We start from the raw sequence: 21,147 nt of genomic DNA on the forward strand, positions 1-21,147 counted from the left end.
ATTCTGCTATGGAAATCTTTGATTAGGGAAAGGGGGAGAGGATCCGAGGCTTTATAGGTTAGGGTGTTGTTTTAGACTGATACGTTATTGAAAATTGAATAAGGCATAGATTTTGAGATCTCGAATTTAACCCAACACTTGCTATAATTAACTCGAATGTTTTCTGACGAAACTGAATTGCTCACTCTTAGTACCACATTGAATCATATTCCCATAACTGAAAGCTATATCTTCTTCCGGAGGATGTAGAAGCTCCAATGGTAGTTTTCGCGAGACATAAAACGAACAACCATGACTAATTTTGAATTTGATGCCCAGAATGTTCGATGTTTGCGTGCAATCCAAGTAGGCCCTGTCTTGTTTGACAATTTCTTGTCGCACAGTCGGTCAATTTTTGATTCCCCAGCCCATGTATAGTATTGGATGGGCATTCCGCTCATACGAGGAATTAATCGATGCTCTAAAAGGTGTATAAAAATTTCCTACTGCTTCTGTGCCTGTCTGAAGTAGAGAACTTTCTCGATCGATTCAAAAAGGATACTGCCGTTATAGAAATAATGTGGTGAAGCATGAAAAAAATGGCACCCACTACTAATTGCTCACAGTGGATGGGCGAAGAAGGCTGAACAATTAGGTGACAAACTTAGACTTACTTTTCCAGATTGCTGGCATTGTTCGTAGAATAAAATAAATCAGTGATTTTCAAGGGGAAAATGAACTGAAGCGATCGTTCACAATAATGGCATTCCCAAGTAATATTTCATGATGAAATATTTTTCATGAAAGATTTTCATGACCTAAAACTGGTCATAAGACGAATTTAGTACTATTTAACTATTAATACTAAGAAGAAGAAGAAGAAGAAGAAGAAGAAAATTCAACGCAAATCTTTGCTGATAAGGTCTCACTCTTTGTTTACATTTTCTAACACTGATCTCAAATCATAAACTGATCTCGGAATGCGGTCATGGATAGAGCTTACCAGGCTCTAGAACATCAATCTTCTATCAAAATGAGAAAAAAAAATCATCAACAACATTCTACGCAACTCTTTCCTTACTTATTTTCATACTTTGTTTACATATTCTAACACTGAACTCAAGTCATCCACTGATCTCGAAATGCAGTCATGGATAAAGTTTACCAGGCTCTACAACATCAATCTTGAATCAAAATCGGAAAAAAATATCAACAATATTCTACGCAACTCTTGCTCATTAACTTTAAATATGGTGTGTAGGTAGAACTGTAGGTAAAAATTAGGGCATGTCGCTTGGACCGATTCGTCGTCGTCCCGTGGGTAGTAATCTAAACAGCCAGGTATATCCGGCTGTTTGGCTGGCTGGCTGTTTAGATTACTACCCACGGGACGACGACGAATCGGTCCAAGCGACATGTCCTAATTTTTACCTACAGTTCTACCTACACACCATATTTAAAGTTAATGAGCAATGTTTTTCTTCAGTCGATAACAAACACTGAAGAAGTTTCCAAGTAGGAAACGAAATACGTATCTGCTTGTTGATACATAAAAAAGTTAATAGTGGAAGTAAATGGAAGAATAATAGCATTTAACCATCATTTTCGGACTTCAAATAGATTGTCTCCGTAAAATGAGTAAATTCATCTCAAAATTGAACAAACTTCTTAGCATTGTATCCGCGTATACGTTTTGCCTTTCTCGTACAAATAAGTTGTACCGAAAGGCTATCATTTCACTCAGAAAACGAACTTTTATAGAAGCCGCTTAGACCCGTAGTATTATATACCAATCGACTCAACTCGACGAGCTGAGCACATGTCTGTCTGTTCGTGTGTATGTGTCAGTCAAGTCATCCACTGATCTCGGAATGCAGTCATGGATAGAGATTACCAGGCTCTAGAACATCAATCTTGAATCAAAATCAGAAAAAAATATCAACAATATTCTACGCAACTCTTTGCTTACATATTCTTCATAGATACCCTCCCGGGGGAATGATTGTTTTCTTCGTCAAATATGTGTGTGTGTGCACAAAAGCTATAAAAAACATTAGACAACTTTTCGTATATTAATCCTTAACCGATTTTCTCGCAACAAGTTTCATTCGACAGGGGACAAAGCTTTGTTGATCACTATTGAATTTTATAACGATCGGTCATTGCGTTTAAAAGTTATGAAGAAAATGGTACTTCGGGTCATATAAACCCCATATAAGGTTGGTGTCTTAACTAAATGCGAGAAAGGAACCACCAACGCTAGGTGGATTAATCTGGTTTTTTTTACAGACTACTCTGTGTTTCGCCCTTAGCGTATTGAAAAGCCCCCTTCTAGGGTTCCCTCCCTAGAAGCCTGTTCCATGCTCCTTACCATCTGCATTCCCTGTTCTTATCATTTGCTTCTTACGTCTTGTTTATCTGTCAAATAAATGATGAAAAAGACAATGAAAGTGATGACACAAATCTCTTAAATTAGGGGAAACGTGCCCCCTGAGCTGACCTTCTGATACCTGTATCAGTTATCAATGGAAAAGGGCTCTCCGGATGCTAGTCAAACGGATGATTACGGAATCGTTGATTACTGAGGAAATCCAGGGGAAGAAAACGGAGCACTAACGCCCTACCCCGACATGTGCGACATCTGGATTTGATTCTAAAATGTAAACAACAGTCTTAATTATTTACCACCTTTTTGTAATTGCGAGGCAATTTTTATGCACACTTTTGTTTACGATATATTTTATCAAAATATATCACACTATCTTGCAGCTATATAACGATGTGGTATACTTGAAATACTGTAGGGACTCGATTATTATTTAATCAGACTAAGGCCGAAGTGGCCTGTCCATTCGACTCGGTTCATGGCTACACGTCGCGAACCACGCAGTCTACGGAGGGTCCGCAAGTCATCTTCCACCTGATCGATCCACCTTGCCCGCTGCGCGCCTCGCCTTCTTGTGCCCGTCGGATCGTTGTCGAGAACCCTTTTTAACGGGGTTACTGTCCGACATTCTGGTTACGTGCCCGGCCCACCGCACTCGTCCGATTTTCGCGGTGTGAACGATGGATGGTTCTCCCGACAACTGATGCAACTCGTGGTTCATTCGCCTCCTCCACGTACCGTCCGCCATCTGCACCCCACCATAGATGGTATGCAACACTTTCCTTTCGAAAACTCTCAGTGCGCGTTGGTCCTCCACGAGCATCATCCAGGTCTCGTGTGCGTAGAGCACTACCGGTCTAATTAGCGTTTTGTAGATTGTCAGTTTGGTACGGCGGCGAACTCTATTCGATCGGAGCGTCTTGCGGAGTCCAAAGTATGTACGGTTTCCAGCCACTATGCGTCTCCGAATTTCTCTGCTGGTGTCATTTTCGGCAGTCCCCAGTGAGCCCAAGTACACAAATTCTTCTACCACCTCGATTTCGTCACCAGCGATGCAAACTCGCGGTGGGTGGCTCACATTGTCTTCTCTTGAACCTCTTCCTATCATGTACTTTGTCTTCGACGTGTTAATGACTTCCGATCCGCTTGGCTTCCCTCTTTAGTCTGATGTAGGCTTCCTCCATCTTCTCAAAGTTACGTGCCATAATATCTATGTCGTCGGCGAAGCCAAATAGCTGGACGGACTTATTGATAATTGTACCACTCGTGTTAATCCCTGCTCTTCGTATTACCCCTTCCAAAGCGATGTTGAATAGCAGATACGAAAGACCATCACCTTGCCGTAACCCTCTGCGGGTTTCAGAAGGGACTCGAGAATGCCCTGAAACTCGAGCTACGCACATCACCGGATCCATCGTCGCTTTGATCAACCGTGTCAGTTTATCCGGAAATCCGTGTTCGTGCATTAGCTGCCATAGCTGGTCTCGATCGATTGTATCATATGCGGCTTTGAAGTCGATGAACAGATGATGTGTGAGCACGTTGTATTCGCGACATTTCTGCAGTACTTGGCGAATGGCGAACACCTGGTCTGTGGGGGAGCGTTCGCCCATAAAACCCACCTGGTACTGCCCCACGAACTCCCTTGCAATTGGTGCTAGTCGACGGCATAAAATTTGGGAGAGTATCTTGTAGGCGGCATTCAGCAATGTGATTGCGCGGTAGTTGCTACAATCCCGCTTATCGCCCTTTTTGTAGATGGGACACACGACACCTTCCATCCACTGCTGCGGCAAAACTTCCTCCTCCCAAATCATGGTAATGACCCAGTGCAGCGCTCTAGCCAGTGCCTCACCACCGTGTTTAAATAGCTCTCCTGGTAGTTGGTCAACCCCAGGGGCTTTGTTATTTTTCAGCCGGCCAATCTCCTCCTGGATTTCCTGGAGATCCGGAGCCAGTAGAATTATGTCCTGCGCGCGTTCTCCCAGGTCCATCACCATAACGCCATCTTCGTCTGCCACATCGCCATTCAGGTGTTCTTCGTAGTGCTGCCACCACCTTTGGATCACCTCACGCTCGTTCGTAAGAAGGTTCCCGTTTATGTCCTTACACATATCAGGCTGTGGCACGTGGCCCTTACGTGAACGGTTTAACTTCTCATAGAACTTTCGTGTGTTATTAGCGCGGTACAGCCCAAGTAACAATTTTCTTGCTTGTTAGATTTATTTAATTCTTATAGCGGATTTATGACAGCAGTCACCATGGCTAGTTGCTCAGATTTATTGGCGATCTTATTGCTATCAATAATCCTCTAATAATTCTGCTCGAAAAGCTTCAAATGTCAAATGATGACTGGTCTTGTTAGCAGCTCTACGGTTGTTACGAAGAGCGTAATAAGTCCAATTTTCAAAGCTTGATCAAAGCCATAATTTTTGGTCGTAATGTTGTCAAATGAATAACCCCAATAAGAATATTTACATTGCGAAGGCTTTATAACGGTGTTTAATAAGAGCAACATTTTTCTGATCGAAATCTATGATGGCCATATTGGAAATGGAGAACCAACTTCAAGTCAGTGAAATTTATCACTGGAATTTATGATTAAACGGTGTTTTCGCAGCGAAAGACACGTTTTTGGTAAAATATATAAAAAAAAAAAACAAATATATTTGGGAGTGAAGATTTACGTTATTGCTGTTATAATAATTTTAAATTTATTGCCCAAAACTATATTATTTTGCGGGCGCGTAGTGTTTAATCTCATTTTTGCACTAGCTTTCACCATGAAATCGAGCGCGCACCTCATTTCCATGAAAGTACATTGAAAAAAAAAACCTGAAAAAGTATAATTTTGTAGTCATCCACATCATGATTTTCATCAACACTTTAGTTTGTAATTATTTGTTTGCAAGGTTTTGTTTCTCTTTTTTCAAAGCAACATTTTTGACAGCTGCCGCAGCCAAATTCCCTTTTTTGCGGGCGGCTTGAAATGGATTTTTATATACTCTTATAAGAGGTTTATAGTGGTAATCTAGAGAGGGCCATTTGGACATATCTTACTCTTATAGTGGTCATCCGAAGGTAACCCTGTAGTAATGGATTTTATTGTCAGTTCTTGTAATTCGATCTTAAAAACCATTCCTAGAGCGTTACTTGGGAGTTGCTCCGTCTCTTCACGGTCTCGGTCTTCTTGCTGGCGCTTTTTCCACAGGAAAATCGAGTTTTGTCTGTTCCGCTCCCGTTTGTATCGTGCCTCGTTCGCCCTCGTGCGGTGTTGCAGCAATCTCGCCCATGCTACATTCTTCTCTTCTACTAACTGCTCACATTCGCCGTCATACCAATCATTTCTCTGATCCGGGGGCACCGTGCCAAGTGCAGCGGTTGCGGTGCTACCAATGGCGGATCGAATATTCCTCCAGCCATCTTCAAGAGACGCTGCGCCTAGCTGCTCTTCCGTTAGGAGTGCCACTTCCAGCTGCTGCTCGTATTCTTGGGTTTGTCTACCGTCTTGTAGCCGACCAATGTTAAGCCGCGGCGTCCGACTTCGACGCGTGTTGTACACTGTCGAGAGTTCTGAGTGTAGGCATACTGCAACGAGGTAATGGTCGGATTCAATATTCGCACTACGGTAAGTGCGGACGTTCGTGATGTCGGAGAAGAATTTACCGTCGATTAGAACGTGGTCGATTTGGTTTTCCGTTTCTTGGTTAGGTGATCTCCATGTGGCCTTGTGGATATTTTTGCGGGGAAGAAGGTGCTTCGGACTACCATTCGGCGAGAGGCTGCGAAGTTTATGCATCGTTGGCCTCTGTCAATCGATACGGTGTGCAGACTATCCGGTCCGATGACCGGTCTATACATTTCCTCCCTTCCTACCTGTGCATTAATGTCACCGATGACGATTTTGACGTCCCGCAGTGGGCATCCATCGTATGTCTGCTCCAGCTGTGCGTAGAACGCTTCATTCTCGTCGTCGGGTCTCCCTTCGTGTGGGCAGTGCACGTTGATGATGCTATAGTTGAAGAAACGGCCTTTAATCCTCAGCTTGCACATCCTTGCGTTGATTGGCTGCCACCCAATCACACGATGGCGAATCTTACCCAGCACTATGAAGCCGGTTCCCAGCTCGTTGGTGGTGCCACAGCTTTGGTAGAAGGTAGCCGCTCGATGCCCGCTTTTCCACACTTTCTGTCCTGTCCAGCAAATCTCCTGCAGCGCCACGACGTCGAAGTTACGGGGATGTAATTCATCGTAGATCATGCTGTCGCAACTTGCGAAACCTAGCGACTTACAGTTCCATGTTCCAAGCTTCCAATCGTGATCCTTTATTCGTCGCCTAGGTCTTTGATGAGTATATCGAGTCGCATTATCTCTTATATTGTTCGTAATGATTGGTTTTCCAGGCGGCTTATTGGGCCTGCGCAAACCTCCTGTCTCGACGGAGGGCCGTCGTGTCAGGGCTGTTTAGCGTCCCATCTAACACCAGGACTTGGGCTTGTGCGCTTTGAGCGGCACATGGTCGCTTTGGTGGGGCCTACTTGCGGATACATGCAGCTTTCTATAGAAGTTTAACAGGGCCCACTGTCATATCCCACCACATCCTAGGCAAGCCCCACATATAGCAGATGGCCTGGGGAGGGATCGTCAAGCCCTTGGACATAGTCCCTGCTGCCCGCTGTAGGGACTGGAAAAAGAATTTATTTGCAGTAACCAACCGATTATAAATATTTCCGAATTAACGATTGCGCCCTAATACCAGTTCTAAGCTTCGATGCAGAGTACACGAGCTTTGTTCGCCAGTGACAGGCATACGGGGCCCTTGAGAAATCAACTAAATCGCGAAATCCTTGATTTTGGCGCCCCCTAAGGCCTGGCGCCCTTGGCGGGGTCAACCTGGCCAACCACACGCTACGGCACTGTCTATCAGGGATACCCTCTCGGAAGGAATGACTGTTTACTTCATTGAATATACCCTCTCGGGGGAATGACTGTTTACGCTGTCAGGGATTACTTTTCGGGAAACTGTCTAGTCTACACTACTAATATACCACACTTTGTTATATGTAAAATAGATCAACAGAATCAACAAATTTCGCGCACTAAAATATTCTCCATATAAATCCATTACAAATAATGTGTCTCGACTAACTTACATTTACCAGAAACAAATTACTCAAATTAGATTATTTTAAATAGAATGATGGTTCATATTAATGACAATTCTATTTTTGCTGATGAGCAATTTGGTTTTCGCCATGGGCATTCAACCACTCATCAGTTATTAAAAGTTACGAACTTAATTCGGCTCAACAAATCTGAAGGATATTCGACTGGAGTTGCTCTTCTTGATATAGAGAAAGCATTTGACAGTGTTGGCATGAAGGTTTGATTGTAAAATTGATGAATTTTAATTTTCCTCTGTACATCATTAAACTGATCCAAAATTATTTATCAGATCGCTCACTGCAGGTAAACTATCAGAATTCTAAATCTGATAGATAACCTGTAAAAGCTGGTGTTCCCCAAGGCAGCATACTGGGGCCCATATTGTACAACATTTTTACTTCTGACTTACCTGACTTTCCACCAGGGTGTCAAAAATCTTTGTTTGCAGATGACACGGGTCTCTCAGCCAAAGGGCGAAGCCTTCGTGTCATTTGTAGTAGATTGCAAAAAAGTTTGGATATTTTCTCCACTTACTTGCAAAAATGGAAAATTTCCCCGAATGCTTCCAAAACTCAGCTTATAATTTTCCCACATAAGCCGAGAGCTTCTTATTTGAAACTTTCTAGCAGACATATTGTCACTATGAATGGGGTTCCAATTGATTGGTCTAGCGAAGCTAAATATTTAGGACTTCTGCTAGATCAAGAATTAACTTTTAAAAATCAGATTGAAGGCTTTCAAGCCAAATGTAACAAATATATTAGACACTTATAAACAGAAAATCAAAACTTTGTCTTAAGAACAAACTTTTGATTTACAAACAAATTTTTAGACCAGCCATGTTGTATACAGTGCCAATATGGACTAGTTGCTGCAATATCAGAAAGAAGGCACTTCAGAGGATACTAAATAAAATTTTGAAAATGATTCTGAAGTTGCCTCCGTGGTATAGTACCAATAAACTGCATAGAATTTCTAATATTGAGACATTGCAACATATGTCCAACAAAATAATTTCCAATTTTAGACAAAAATCGTTGCAATCTTCTATTACAACGATTAGCTCCTTGTACCTTTTGAATAAAATAGGTTAAGTTTAGTTTAAGTTGAAAACATTGTAATTCCTACATGGTTTAATTCAACCAGAGGAAATATCCTAACTGCCAGAGGAAATTGAAATGTACTCACTACTCACTTCACAATACTTACTTTTCACAGTGAGAAAAGAGAAATGATTAGTGAGAAGTGAGTAGCGCGACGGTTTACTTCGATCTTCTTACTTTTCACAGTGACAAGTGCGAAATGATAAGTGGGAAGTGAGAAGTGAGACGTCTGACTTCATACTTCTCACTCATCATTCTTCACTTCTCATTTTCCACATCTTATTTCGCACTTCACGTTTACGCAATGAAAAGTGAGGAGCTTCTTCTTACTTATCACACCACTTTACTCACTTCTCACTGTGAGAAGTGAGAAGTTCGTGGTTAGAAGTTAAAGGCCTCTTACTTGCTCCACATGTCTTACTTCTTATTGTTTCCAGTGGTCTCTTTTGCCAAACGACTATGAAATTTTCGGCCAAAAGACCTGATCGGTCAAATAACCTATTCAGTCAAACTGACTTTCAGTCTTATGGTCTGTTCGGCCAAATGATATATTCGGCCAAACAACTTTCGGCATAGTGACCTTCGGCCAAATGAAACCATGCTCCCTTCGGAGGTTCTCCCAGGAATTTCAGCAGCAATTCTCCCAAAAGTTCCTCCAGGAATTACTCCGGGGTTGCTAGGAATGCGTAATGCAATTATTCATGAGTCGCATGGGTGTGCTAGATTTTTCCATCAAAACAAACTAGCCAGCTTTCTCAACATGGCGGATTGGTTTGACTAACTTGAAGCTACACCTCCATTTAAGACACCTTGCTTTGGGCCTATCCGTCATTGAAATTGCTACTAGAATAGGTCTGGTGAATTGGAACGCTTGCTCTCTAAAGAACAAAATCATCGAGTTCAGCTGTTTCCTCGAGGAGAAAGAGACCGACGTTGCGTTCATCACCAAAATCAACATAAAACCCCAGGTAAGTGCATCAATATCGGTTTCGGTAGATCGAACAATCTCCAGGGGGAGGAGTGGCCATCGCATTACGAAGCAATTACCGTCTGCTGCCGAGCTTCAAGCTAAAGTTCATCGAAGGCCATTGGAGTGGAAATTACTACCTCCCCCCCGGTGAGAGCATCTTAACCGACCGACAAACGGGTGGTGATCAAAAGGTGAAGAGAAACATTTGAATGGCGCTGAAAATGCAGGCAATGAGGGTCAAAAGAGAGAAGGAGACGACCACGTTAGATCAGCATACGGTGAAAAACAACCAGAATGATTTCCAGGAGCTCAAAAACAATAGGGCAGCTGGTGAAGATAGTATATGAGCTAAACTTATCAACATAGAAAAGCAGGGCACTTGACTGCACAGACTGATAGTCAGAATATGGAGAACAGAACAGCTACCGGAGAAGTGGAAAGAAGGGGTCATATCCACAAGCTGGAGTGAGAAAACTTTTCATAAATGCCGCCTACAAAGTTATATCCTAGATCGTCTTCCGTCTTTCGGGGCTAGGTAAGAATTAGCAGAGCAGAGCCCTATCAAATGGTCCGTTTTTAGGAAAGACAATAACACATTATCATCAAAGCTATCTATTTTTTTATTTGATTTGAGAATGCCTTTTCCTACACATATGCAAAACTACACATAGCCAAATTTAGCAAACACCAATCAAAAACCCTGATTAATCCACCTAGCGGTGATGATGCCTTTCTCGCTCGTTCAAAAGGGTTGACAAACATATTAGAAAAGTCTTATATAACACTAAAAAGGGCTTATTTTTCACATTTGTGTATGGCAGCTTTACTTTGTACCGTTAAATGCACAAAAACGATCCATAAAAAAATGAAAAACGATCCATAAAAAAATGAAAAACATCTGAATTGGAATGTTCCATAAAACGCTACCTTAAATCCAAAAAATAATTCAGGCGTATCCATAAAGATTAATTTTAAGATCCATAACTAAGCTAAAAAATAAACCAAATAATTGAAAAATATGTATGTACCTTCAAATATGATCAAGAAAAACAATATCATTCCTGCTACATATTTTCCCATCATCCATTTGGAAAATGATCCATAGAAAACTACATTTTGATCCATAAAAATACAATTTTGTGCAATTTGTTCAGTTTTGGATATATGATCCATAATATTGGTCATTTGACAAACTTTCGAGTGTTTCTTGTTTTGAAGTCAGAATCCAGCTTAGGCTTCTGGCACCCAATCAATAAGATAGCCTTTTTAAAATTATTGTTTTGAATAGTATGATTCTTCATATAGATAAGAATTCATTTTTTGCTGATGAGCAGTTCCGTTTTTGTCATTGACATTCAACCACTTTTCAACTAAGATTTACGAATTTGATCCGACTTAATAAAATCTAAAGAGAATTCTACTACGGTTGCTTTTCTTCATATGGAGAGCATTTCGGAGGTTTTAACCGGAGGTTTTATTAAAATTGATTCATATATTAATTTGTTTTTGTATATATTATAATGAACTGATCTAAAATTATTTATCAGATCACTCTGTACAAGTAAACTATCCCTGTACAAAATCTGATAGATTACTCGTGACAGAGCTGGCCTAATACTTTATATCATACTGATTGCATACCTGATATTATTCTATCAGGAAATCAAAAATCGTTGATTGCCTTAAAGTAATTTGTTATGGATTATAGCAAGGATGTTTTCGTTCATTTAGTAATATAGGTTCGATAATTTAGTAGTTTGTCAATAACTCATTCCAGAGGTTAAATGTCGAAAAATATCCGCACCAGAAGTCCACCATAAAACACGTTTTAAAATTTAACTTCTGGTATGAGTAATCGACAAACTAAATGATCGAACTTAGATTACTACATGATCCAAAACATGCTTGGATTGTAGAAAAGTTTGGACACATTTTTCATTGACCTGCCAAAAAAAAAATTCCTTCAAATCCTTCCGAAACTCAGCTTCTCCCACATAATCCGAGTGCTATTTGAAATCTTCAAACAGATGTGTTGTCACTATATGAATGGTGTTGCAATTAGACTAGCGAAGTCCAAGATTTAGGACTTATGTATAGCATGAATTAATTAACTATCAAAAACCACACCGAAGGTATACAAGCGAAAAGGTACGAATATAGTAAGTAGTTATAGAAAATCAAAACCATTTACTAAAACAAATTGTTTTATTTACAAACTAATTGTTAGACCAGCCATGTTTACATATACTGTGCCAATATGAATTATTTGCTGAAACGCCAGGAAGAATACATTACAGAGGATTCAAAATAAATGTTGAAATTGATTCTGAAGTTGCTTCCCTGCACACCAAAACATTATGAATATTAGGCGATTTGAATTAATTGACACAAAAGCACATGACGTAAACTCAATCGTATATGTTTTTCAACGTCAGATGATTTAAATATGCCACGGAACCTAAAAACACAGCTCCAGGTGCGTTGCCGCACGAATGCACAAGCCGATGATAAGTGCAAATTGCATATAACCTGTTATACTTCGATCACCACTCGTCCAAGAAGTAAAGATAGCTAAGGGGTAACATTCTAGGCTCTCACTCAGAGAGTTTGTGTTCGACGCTCATTCGGTTCTCATTTTTTTTTCAAAAACATATTTATAAACAATTTTTATTTCCCAATATTTATTTATAATTCAATGGGATTGTATAAACTCGTCTTATGACAGGTGAAAACATTCCACTAAAAAGCTCAAAATAATTTTCTTATCAAATTTTTATTTTCTAAAACTCTATACCAAATTTTTGAAACGACTTCTCTGCGATTGTAAACAAAGTTAAAAATATCGATTCGTCAAATCTGAGAGGTGAGAGCACTCCCACGCAATCCAGCACCACTAACAGGTAGCCGAAGTATTTACCTATATGTTAGACTACATATCTACACATGTCTTTTAATCGAAATAAATAGACTTTCATGTTGCCAATCTAAAAGAAAATTAAATTTCAAATCCGAAAAATCTAACTATTTTCAGCTAAAATGTGTTTTAACATTTTAACAATCATTTTGAAATTGACGCCCTTCACCCTTGCCGGGGTGATGGGCCAAGCGACGGCAAGCGACTGAAGCGAATGCAGTGACGTTTTATTTTAGTATTACAAAAAAAATCCCGGGATATGGAACAAAAAATGTTTCCAGTTGGCAAACATTCGAGTGTTTCCCAGTTTGAAGTCAGAATCCAGCTTAGGCTTCTGTCACCCAATCAATAAGATCATATACAATTGGATCGAGTGTTGGAATGTGCATATTTTCATTTTGTGCGTTTATTATAAAGACTTGCAGCTCTGTTCGAACTTAATCGTTTGTATTATGACACTTTTGGTCTATAAGAAATAAGTTTTCGTAAATAATTCCTCAGATAAAGGTGCTTTGTAATTTTAAATTAATTTTCATACACATATTTGGGGCATGCGAATAAGTGCAATATTCAATCAAACTAAGTGTTATTTATAATGCGAATAAATTTGTCGCTTGTAGAATTTATCTAATTTAATCGATAATAATGAATATTCACTTGTTGGGAATATTTGTGTTTTCACATGGCCGGGGTAACCCATTTTTCTACTCAAATTTTCGATTAGCAGATTTAATTGATAACAAATCGTATGGATATCCTACAAAAATATACATAAAAATTGATATTGTATGATGTTCGTTTTATTTTTGCGAACGAAGTACCACAAGTCAGTCAAAAAGCCGCTTGGTGCGATTTGGCTAAGCCCCGACCACATGTCGTTGAATTACCAATACTTTTTACTGTATTTCTTTCAAATTGATACATTCAAGGTAGACAAAATTCAGAAAAATATTCGCCCTGCCTTACGCCGTATGAATAAAAATATTCCATTGTGTAATCAATGATATACTTAAAAGCTTTTAATGACAATTTATGGACTGGAAAATTAATTAAAAATGAAGATGGTACAAATATGCAATTATGTACAAATGCAATAAACCAATTTTCAATATAATATAATATCATAATTATTATGATTTGCTTTTTGCTAATTCAAAGACGAATTCGAGAACGTTTTTGTGGTATGGTAGAAGCTGTGGGGAGTTTTCTCCAAATCTCCCACAGCATACTCTACCACAAAAACGTTCTCGAATCATCTTTTGAATCTGCAAAAGCAAATCATAATAATTATGTTATTATATTATATAGTTGTTTAATCGATTGTTTAAATTCGAAATCATTTAAAAAATTTAAAATCAAATTTTATTCCATCGTAACATTTTCTATCACTTTGCGAATGTTTCCTGAAATTCATTCAATTTACAAGCAGACAACGCAAGAAACATATACCCCCCTATGCTGCTCAAGCACTTCGGCGCCAACAGCACTTTTTCGTGGTTCTTGTGACGACCGCCAGACGTCAAAATGATCTACTACCTATGTGCTTTCTTGCCTCATGTATGTAGGTATTTACTCCTATCAGTGCTAAAAATAGAACAGAAGCACGGCTTGCTGTACGCGCTGTACGGGCTGTGTACAATGCGATGCCTGAAGCAAGCTGAAAATAAACAGTCAAAGCTTGTGTTGCTGATGCTACGATGCGATGCCGACCGATGCGCAGTGGCGGAAACCCGTACAAAGAAAGATTCGTTTTTTTCGCGAAGCTCACACATATTGTGAATGAGCTAATTCCTTAATTTGTTGATTGTAGCTTGTTAATTTAATTTTTGGTAACTTGGTGTTAAAAAGTTAAATTAAAAAAGGGCAAATTAAATTCGAAAAATTCTTTTAGTCTGACATTTATATGGGGGCCCGCCACTGTGCGACGGCACATTGCCATTCCTTTTTTCACCCGCATTCGTACGGGAGAGCGTTGAACAAAGCACGATGCATTTTGAAATTGCTATATGTACATGAGTATGTGATATAGGGTATTTGTGTTTTTCTTAGCGCATGACTTAGCGCATTAGCAATAAGACGTGAGAAAAGTTATGTATGACGTTTAACATAGGAGAGGGTTTTCAATTACTGAACGGATATCGGATAACAGAAATTTGTAATTTCCATAGGGCACCCGTAATCTGACTGGAGGTAGTGGGTCCTTATTGATATTTTCCATTATTATACACATAGGTTTCCTTTCGTTGCGGTATGATGTAATTATGCCATCACACCAATATAATTTTTCATAACAATATTGACTTCCTCACATCAATGGTGAAGCAACTTTTGCGAAGCTATTTTGAATAATTGGTGAGGTGAAATAAATCTCATTTTAAAATCAATATTTTATCTATTAGTTAATGTAATGAAAATGTTTACTTTCAATCACGAAACGTGCACTTCGAGAATAGTTGGTAAATCCAAACCACTATTCACTTGGATCGTAGTGCAATTTGCACCAGTTCTGATCAATCACGGAGTAGCAACCATTGATATGTACAGTCAGTCTAAGCTAAGCTAAGCTGAAACTGTATAGTTTCAATCAACAAACGATAAAAACAAATATTTTCTTTTCTCAATTCATTAATATTTCCAGTATAGGAACATTTACCCTAGCAGGATAAACTCTAATGCTATATGGAGGCAATAATCATATCTCCAATTCGATGATTTATGTTTGCATGTATCTTCTCACAAGTTAAGAGTATTGATGGTGCTGTGATATAGTATGCGCTTCCCACCCCAGAGATCACAAGTTCGAATCCGACGTAGGGCGTTTTGCTTTTTTTTTGCACGTGAAAACAGTTTTTTCGCCGTAACTTCGGAACGCAATGTCCGATGAATCTAATTTTCAATAGCAAACAATGGGATTGAATTCTACGTCGAATGGAACTTGTTGCGAGCAAATTGGATAATGCTAAGTACCAAAAAGTGTGTCTCACATTTTTGTACACACACACACACACATACATACACACATACAGACATCACCTCAATTCGTCGAACTGAGTCGATTGGTATATAACACTATGGGTCTCCGAGCCTTCTATCAAAAGTTCGGTTTTGGAGTGATCCTATAGCCTTTACGTATACTTTGTATACGAGAAAGGCAAAAAGTCAGAACCGTATAAGTGGTGTTGATCAATTCAACGAATGCAATTGTTGTAATATTGAAGAGTCCAAGGCAGTCCATGGATACCCCGTTCCGTGTGTTCAGCCAGGTGATCATCAATGTGGTTCTTGTTTGCACGTATTCGGAGTGGTATCTTCGGCTGTACGGTATTTTGGTGCAAAGCTCGAAAATCAAATTACCAATAGAGTCAGCCTGCAGAGTGCATAGCAAAACCGACTAGAATGAATTATGTTCTCATGTTAATTGACTTACCTCGTCCTGAAAATTATCAACCATCTGACACAGTGAATAGTATTCCAGCAGCAACAATGTGGGTGGAGCTACCAATGCTATGGAGAACATATTGATACCAGAGTTCTTCAAGAGAAAAAACAGCATTCCAAGATTGAAAATTGAGAAATAATGGACTAGAAGAAACATGTTACCAACCAAGTTCTTTAAAATGTGAAAACATCTGGGAAATGATAATTTCGTTATATGTATAATTGTTTTTAATTTGATTGGTTCTCAGATACCTCCAATATGTCTGCTGATAATCCTGGGTTTCCCTAATCTTCTGGAAAAAAATGTCTGCGTCCAATTCAGCATGTGTTAAAATTAGTTGGTACCGGTGAGATAACATTCTGTGTTTTGCTCGCATGCCGAGCAACAAAACTGATAGCGTCATTGAATTCGAAAAATACCTAGGGAGTATTATCAACGGTAACAAGATCACGGTGAAACAATGTAGAACGTTCGATACAAGTTCCCCAGACACGAGTAATTGAGATGGCAGTGCAAATGCCATATTCGTAGTCGAACTTGGCACCGATAATATTAAGATATCCACGATCATTATAGAGATGATCAGTTTAATCATTGCACTTGCGTACCGATCGAAGCTCCGTGTTTCGATTTCATCGTATTCAGCATCACTTGAGTTGAAGCAATCACTGTTGATGAATTTCTTAATAGCTTCAATGGGCTTTTGAAACCATCAAATCAGCAACATTTTGCAAAATGTCATGAGCCAAGCAGAAATTTTCGTAACGTTCCATACAATAATGAACAAGTTGTCCGTTTGGTTATGGAGTGAATTTTTCAATTGGAGAAACTGCACAACGCCGTTGAAAGCAAACACGCAGTTGAAAAGGAAGCGAAAGGAGGACGCTGTTGTCCATTTTGAGTCTGGCGTATTGATTCCTACATCATAATGGAGAAAAGGAACAATCAAAATCTTACATAAACATATGTGAGTTAAATTTGCGATATTTACCTCCAAGTGCTAATAACAGGTCTAGCCACCAGAAGCAATTATTATTCTGCACTTTACGGGACCAAAACTGGCGTAGTTTAACAAGCGTTGAACACCACTCGTAAGAATGATTCCAGGCCAACCGAAAAATATTAAACATTTTGCTTCGATGTCTCAAGTTTCAATGTTCAACCAAACCTTTCGATCGGTTGATGCAACCTGATGCAAGCATCAACCATTGAGCGTCTATTCTTACGAAGTGTGACGTAAATTGTTGGCTGAGGGAAATTTTTCTACGCAAATCTTGGGTTGGGGAAGGGGCAAGAAGACACGAACAAAATAGGTCAATTAGATTTTCATAAAATATCTGCATCGTACGACTTTTAATGATGGGTCACATTAGACTGACCCAGTATAACATAGATATTGGAAACAAAAATGTTCGTGTCCACAAAAAACATAAATGGTATGCAAATTTGGAATAATTGCCAAGCGATCTGGAGAATCTCAATGCTATGTTTGGAAATGGAAAAAGAAAACATATTTTAAAAGCTTACATATTTTAAGTCAATAACAGCACCGGCCACGTCCTTACGGTCATATAGGAAAGAAAGGATTGTTATTTTGACTCTCCTTGCTACTAGAGACCGAGAACACCTCTGTATCTCCCCGATTGTCTTGGGATGTGGTATTGTGTTAGTTGCATATGATATTTTATCTGGATTCACTTTGGTGAGTGATGCGATCTAAGGTATGGGATTATATGAAACGTAAATAAAAACGCGTAAAAATTGATTTACTCTCCGAAACGTACAGATCTATACAAAATATCTCGGATAACGCGACCGTTTTGCTTGCAAATTGAAATACGACCAATCGCATAATTGATACAATTGAAAATTCTTGGCTTCAGCGAAAATTTTGAGGTTACGATAAGTTATGATAAAATGCTTCATTCTCACTCATTTACCTTTGAGGGTAACAATATTTTTTGCACAGTCGTATAAGTTAAAATGCATCATTAGCATCGGTACTCCCAGAGATTCGAACTTTTTTTAAAGGATTTTATCGTGGAGTAAATAGCCCCTCGAGTCAGTTTATTAGTATAAACGCTTTTGAAAAACGTCTTTTACGATCTGCTGAATTACACCTTTGCAACACGAGTACAACGTCATGACGTTTCAAAAATAAAAACCTTCATGGATTTGAACGATCAATGAACACCAGATTAAGTTTCGATTTGTAGACATATAACTGTAATATGTACTTTTATCTCATCCGATATCAGTTGACAACAGTTTGACATCTAAAATACATTGCCGTTCTCGAGCAATAAGCAACAACAAGCACTCAATACAGAAGCAATGCACAACAATGATCCTTACATTTTAGCTTTGCTCCGACGCAGCATGCGTGAAATAATAAAAATGACAGATGAATACCAAATTAAAAAAAAAGACTTATCTGCTTTGTAAACAAAGATTCAAACGTCGATTTGACAAGTTTGAAAGCACTGCCACGCAAACCTACACCATCGACAGGTAGCAGAAGCCTATACCTACGTATTAATGGTGTTGATTTGCGTGGAAGTGCTATCAGATTAGTCAAATCGACGTTTGAATCTTTGTTTACGAAAGCAGATAGGTCGTTTTGAAAATTTGGTATTGAGTTGTGCGTTGTTTCGGGCAGCAGGGACTATGTCCAAGGGCTTGAGACCTGTTAAATTCCTATAAAAAGCTGCATGTATCCGCAAGTAAGCTCCACCAAAGCGACCGCCTGCCGTACAAAGCGCACAAGCCCAAGGTGGGCACACAAGTCAGACCCACATGGCATGATAGAGGTGCAACAGAGCATGTAGGGTGTGTTAGAGGGTGCGATAGAGTGAGCACCCAAGTAAGACTCGCAGAGCCCAAGGGAGTTTAGTCGTTATTACCGGTACGGTCGAGTCCGACACTCCAGTACACTTCCGTGTGGTAGTTTGGCAACTACAACGTGTGCTGGGTTAGTGTGTAAATGCATTCTCCCTTGTAAAAAAAAGCCCAAGTCCTGGTGTCAGGTCTGACACAAAACAGACCTGACACGACAGCCCTCCGACGAGACAGGAGGTTTGCGCAGGCCCAATAAGCCGCCTGGGAAACGAATAAATACGAACAATATAAAAGATAATACGACTCGATATAATCGGCAACGACCTAGGCGACGAATAAAGGATCACGATTGGAAGCTTGGAACATGGAACTGCAAGTCGCTAGGTTTCGCAGGTTGCGACAGGATGATTTACGATGAATTACATCCCCGCAACTTCGACATGGCGCTGCAGGAGATTTGCTGAACAGGACAGAAAGTGTGGAAAAGCGGGCATCGAGCGTCTACCTTCTACCAAAGCTGTGGCACCACCAATGAGCTGGGAACCGCCTTCATAGTGCTGGGAAAGATGCGCCAACGCGTGATTGGGTGGAGGCCAATCAACGCAAGGATGTGCAAGCTGAGGATAAAAGGCCGATTCTTCAACTATAGCATCATCAACGTGCACAGCCCACACGAAGGGAGACCCGACGACGAGAAAAAAGCGTTCTATCCTCAGCTGGAGCAGATATACGATGGATGCCCACTGCGGGACGTCAAAATCGTCATCGGTGACATGAACGCTCATGTAGGAAGGCAGGAAATGTATAGACCGGTTATCGGACCGGATAGTCTGCATACCGTATCGAACGACAACGTCCAACGATACATAAACTTTGCAGCCTCCCGCGGAATGGTAGTCCGAAGCACTTTCTTCCCCCGCAAGAATATCCACAAGGTCACATGGAAATCACCTAATCAAGTAACGGAAAACCAAATCGACCACGTTCTAATCGACGGTAAATTCTTCTCCGACATCACGAACGTACGCACTTAACGCAGGGCGAATATTGAATCGGACCACTACCTCGTTGCAGTATGTCTGCGCTCAAACTCTCGACGGTGATCAACACGCGTCGGAGTCGTCCGCCGCGGCTAAACATTGGGCGGCTACAAGACGGTAGACGGCTAAACATTGGGCGGCTACAAGACGGTAGACTAGCCCAAGACTACGCGCAGCAGCTGGAAGTGGCACCCCAACGGAAGAGCAACAGTGTCTCTTGAAGATGGCTGGAGAGATATTGGATCCTCCATTAGAAGCACCGCAACCGCTGCACTAGGTACGGTGCCCCCGGATCAGAGAAAGGACTGGTATTGGTATGACGGCGAATGTGAGCAGTTGGTTGAGGAGAAGAATGCAGCATGGGCGAGATTGCTGCAACACAAGGGCGAACGAGGCACGATACAAACGGGCGCGGAACGGACAAAACTTGATTTTTCGGAGTAAAAAGCTCCAGCAAAAAGATCGAGACCGTGAAGAGACAGAGCAACTGTACCGCGCTAATAACACACGAAAGTTCTATGAGAAGTTAAATCGTTCACGTAAGGGCCACGTGCTATAGCCCGATATGTGTAAGGACATAAACGGGTACCTTCTTATAAACGAGCGTGAGGTGATCCAAACGTGGCGGCAGCACTACGAAGAGCACCTGAATGGCGATGTGGCAGACAACAGTGGCGGTATGGAAATGAACCTAGGACCACGCGCGCAGGACATGTGACTTCCGGCTCCGAATCTCCAGCAAATGCAGGAGGAGATCAGCCGGCTGAAAAACAACAAAGCCCCTGGAGTTGACCAAATACCAGGAGAGCTGTTTAAACACGGTGGTGAGGCACTGGCTGGAGCGCTGCACTGGGTAATTGCCAAGGTTTGGGAGGATGAGGTTCTGCCGCAGGAGTGGATGGAAGGTGTCGTGTGTCCCATCTTCAAGAAGGGCGATAAGCTGGATTGCAGCAACTACCACGCAATCGCATTGCTGAACGCCGCCTACAAGGTACTCTCCCAAATTTTATGCCGTCGACTAACACCAATTGCAAGAGAGTTCGTGGGGCAGTACCAGGCGGGATTTATGGGTGAACGCTCTACCATAGACCATGTGTTTGCCGTACGTCAGGTATTGCAGAAATGCCGCGAATACAACGTGCCCACGCATCATCTATTTATCGACTTCAAGGCCGCATATGATACAAGTGATCGGGACCAGCTATAATAGCTAATGCACGAAAACGGATTTCCGGATAAACATTGATCAAGGCGACGATGGTTCGGGTGATGTTCATAGTATGAGTTTCAGGGGCATTCTCGAGTCCCTTCG

At 40.6% G+C, this 21,147-nt stretch overlaps 1 protein-coding gene across 4 annotated transcripts in view; it reads right to left on the reverse strand.

The window, feature by feature from the left end:
• Positions 1-21,147, reverse strand: part of LOC134209409 (zwei Ig domain protein zig-8) — a 969,833-nt gene that overhangs the window by 305,934 nt on the left and 642,752 nt on the right. The window lies entirely within an intron of this gene.

The sequence above is a fragment of the Armigeres subalbatus genome, chromosome 2 (assembly GCF_024139115.2).
Source record: "Armigeres subalbatus isolate Guangzhou_Male chromosome 2, GZ_Asu_2, whole genome shotgun sequence".
In the NCBI taxonomy this organism is placed as follows: Eukaryota; Metazoa; Arthropoda; class Insecta; order Diptera; family Culicidae; genus Armigeres; species Armigeres subalbatus.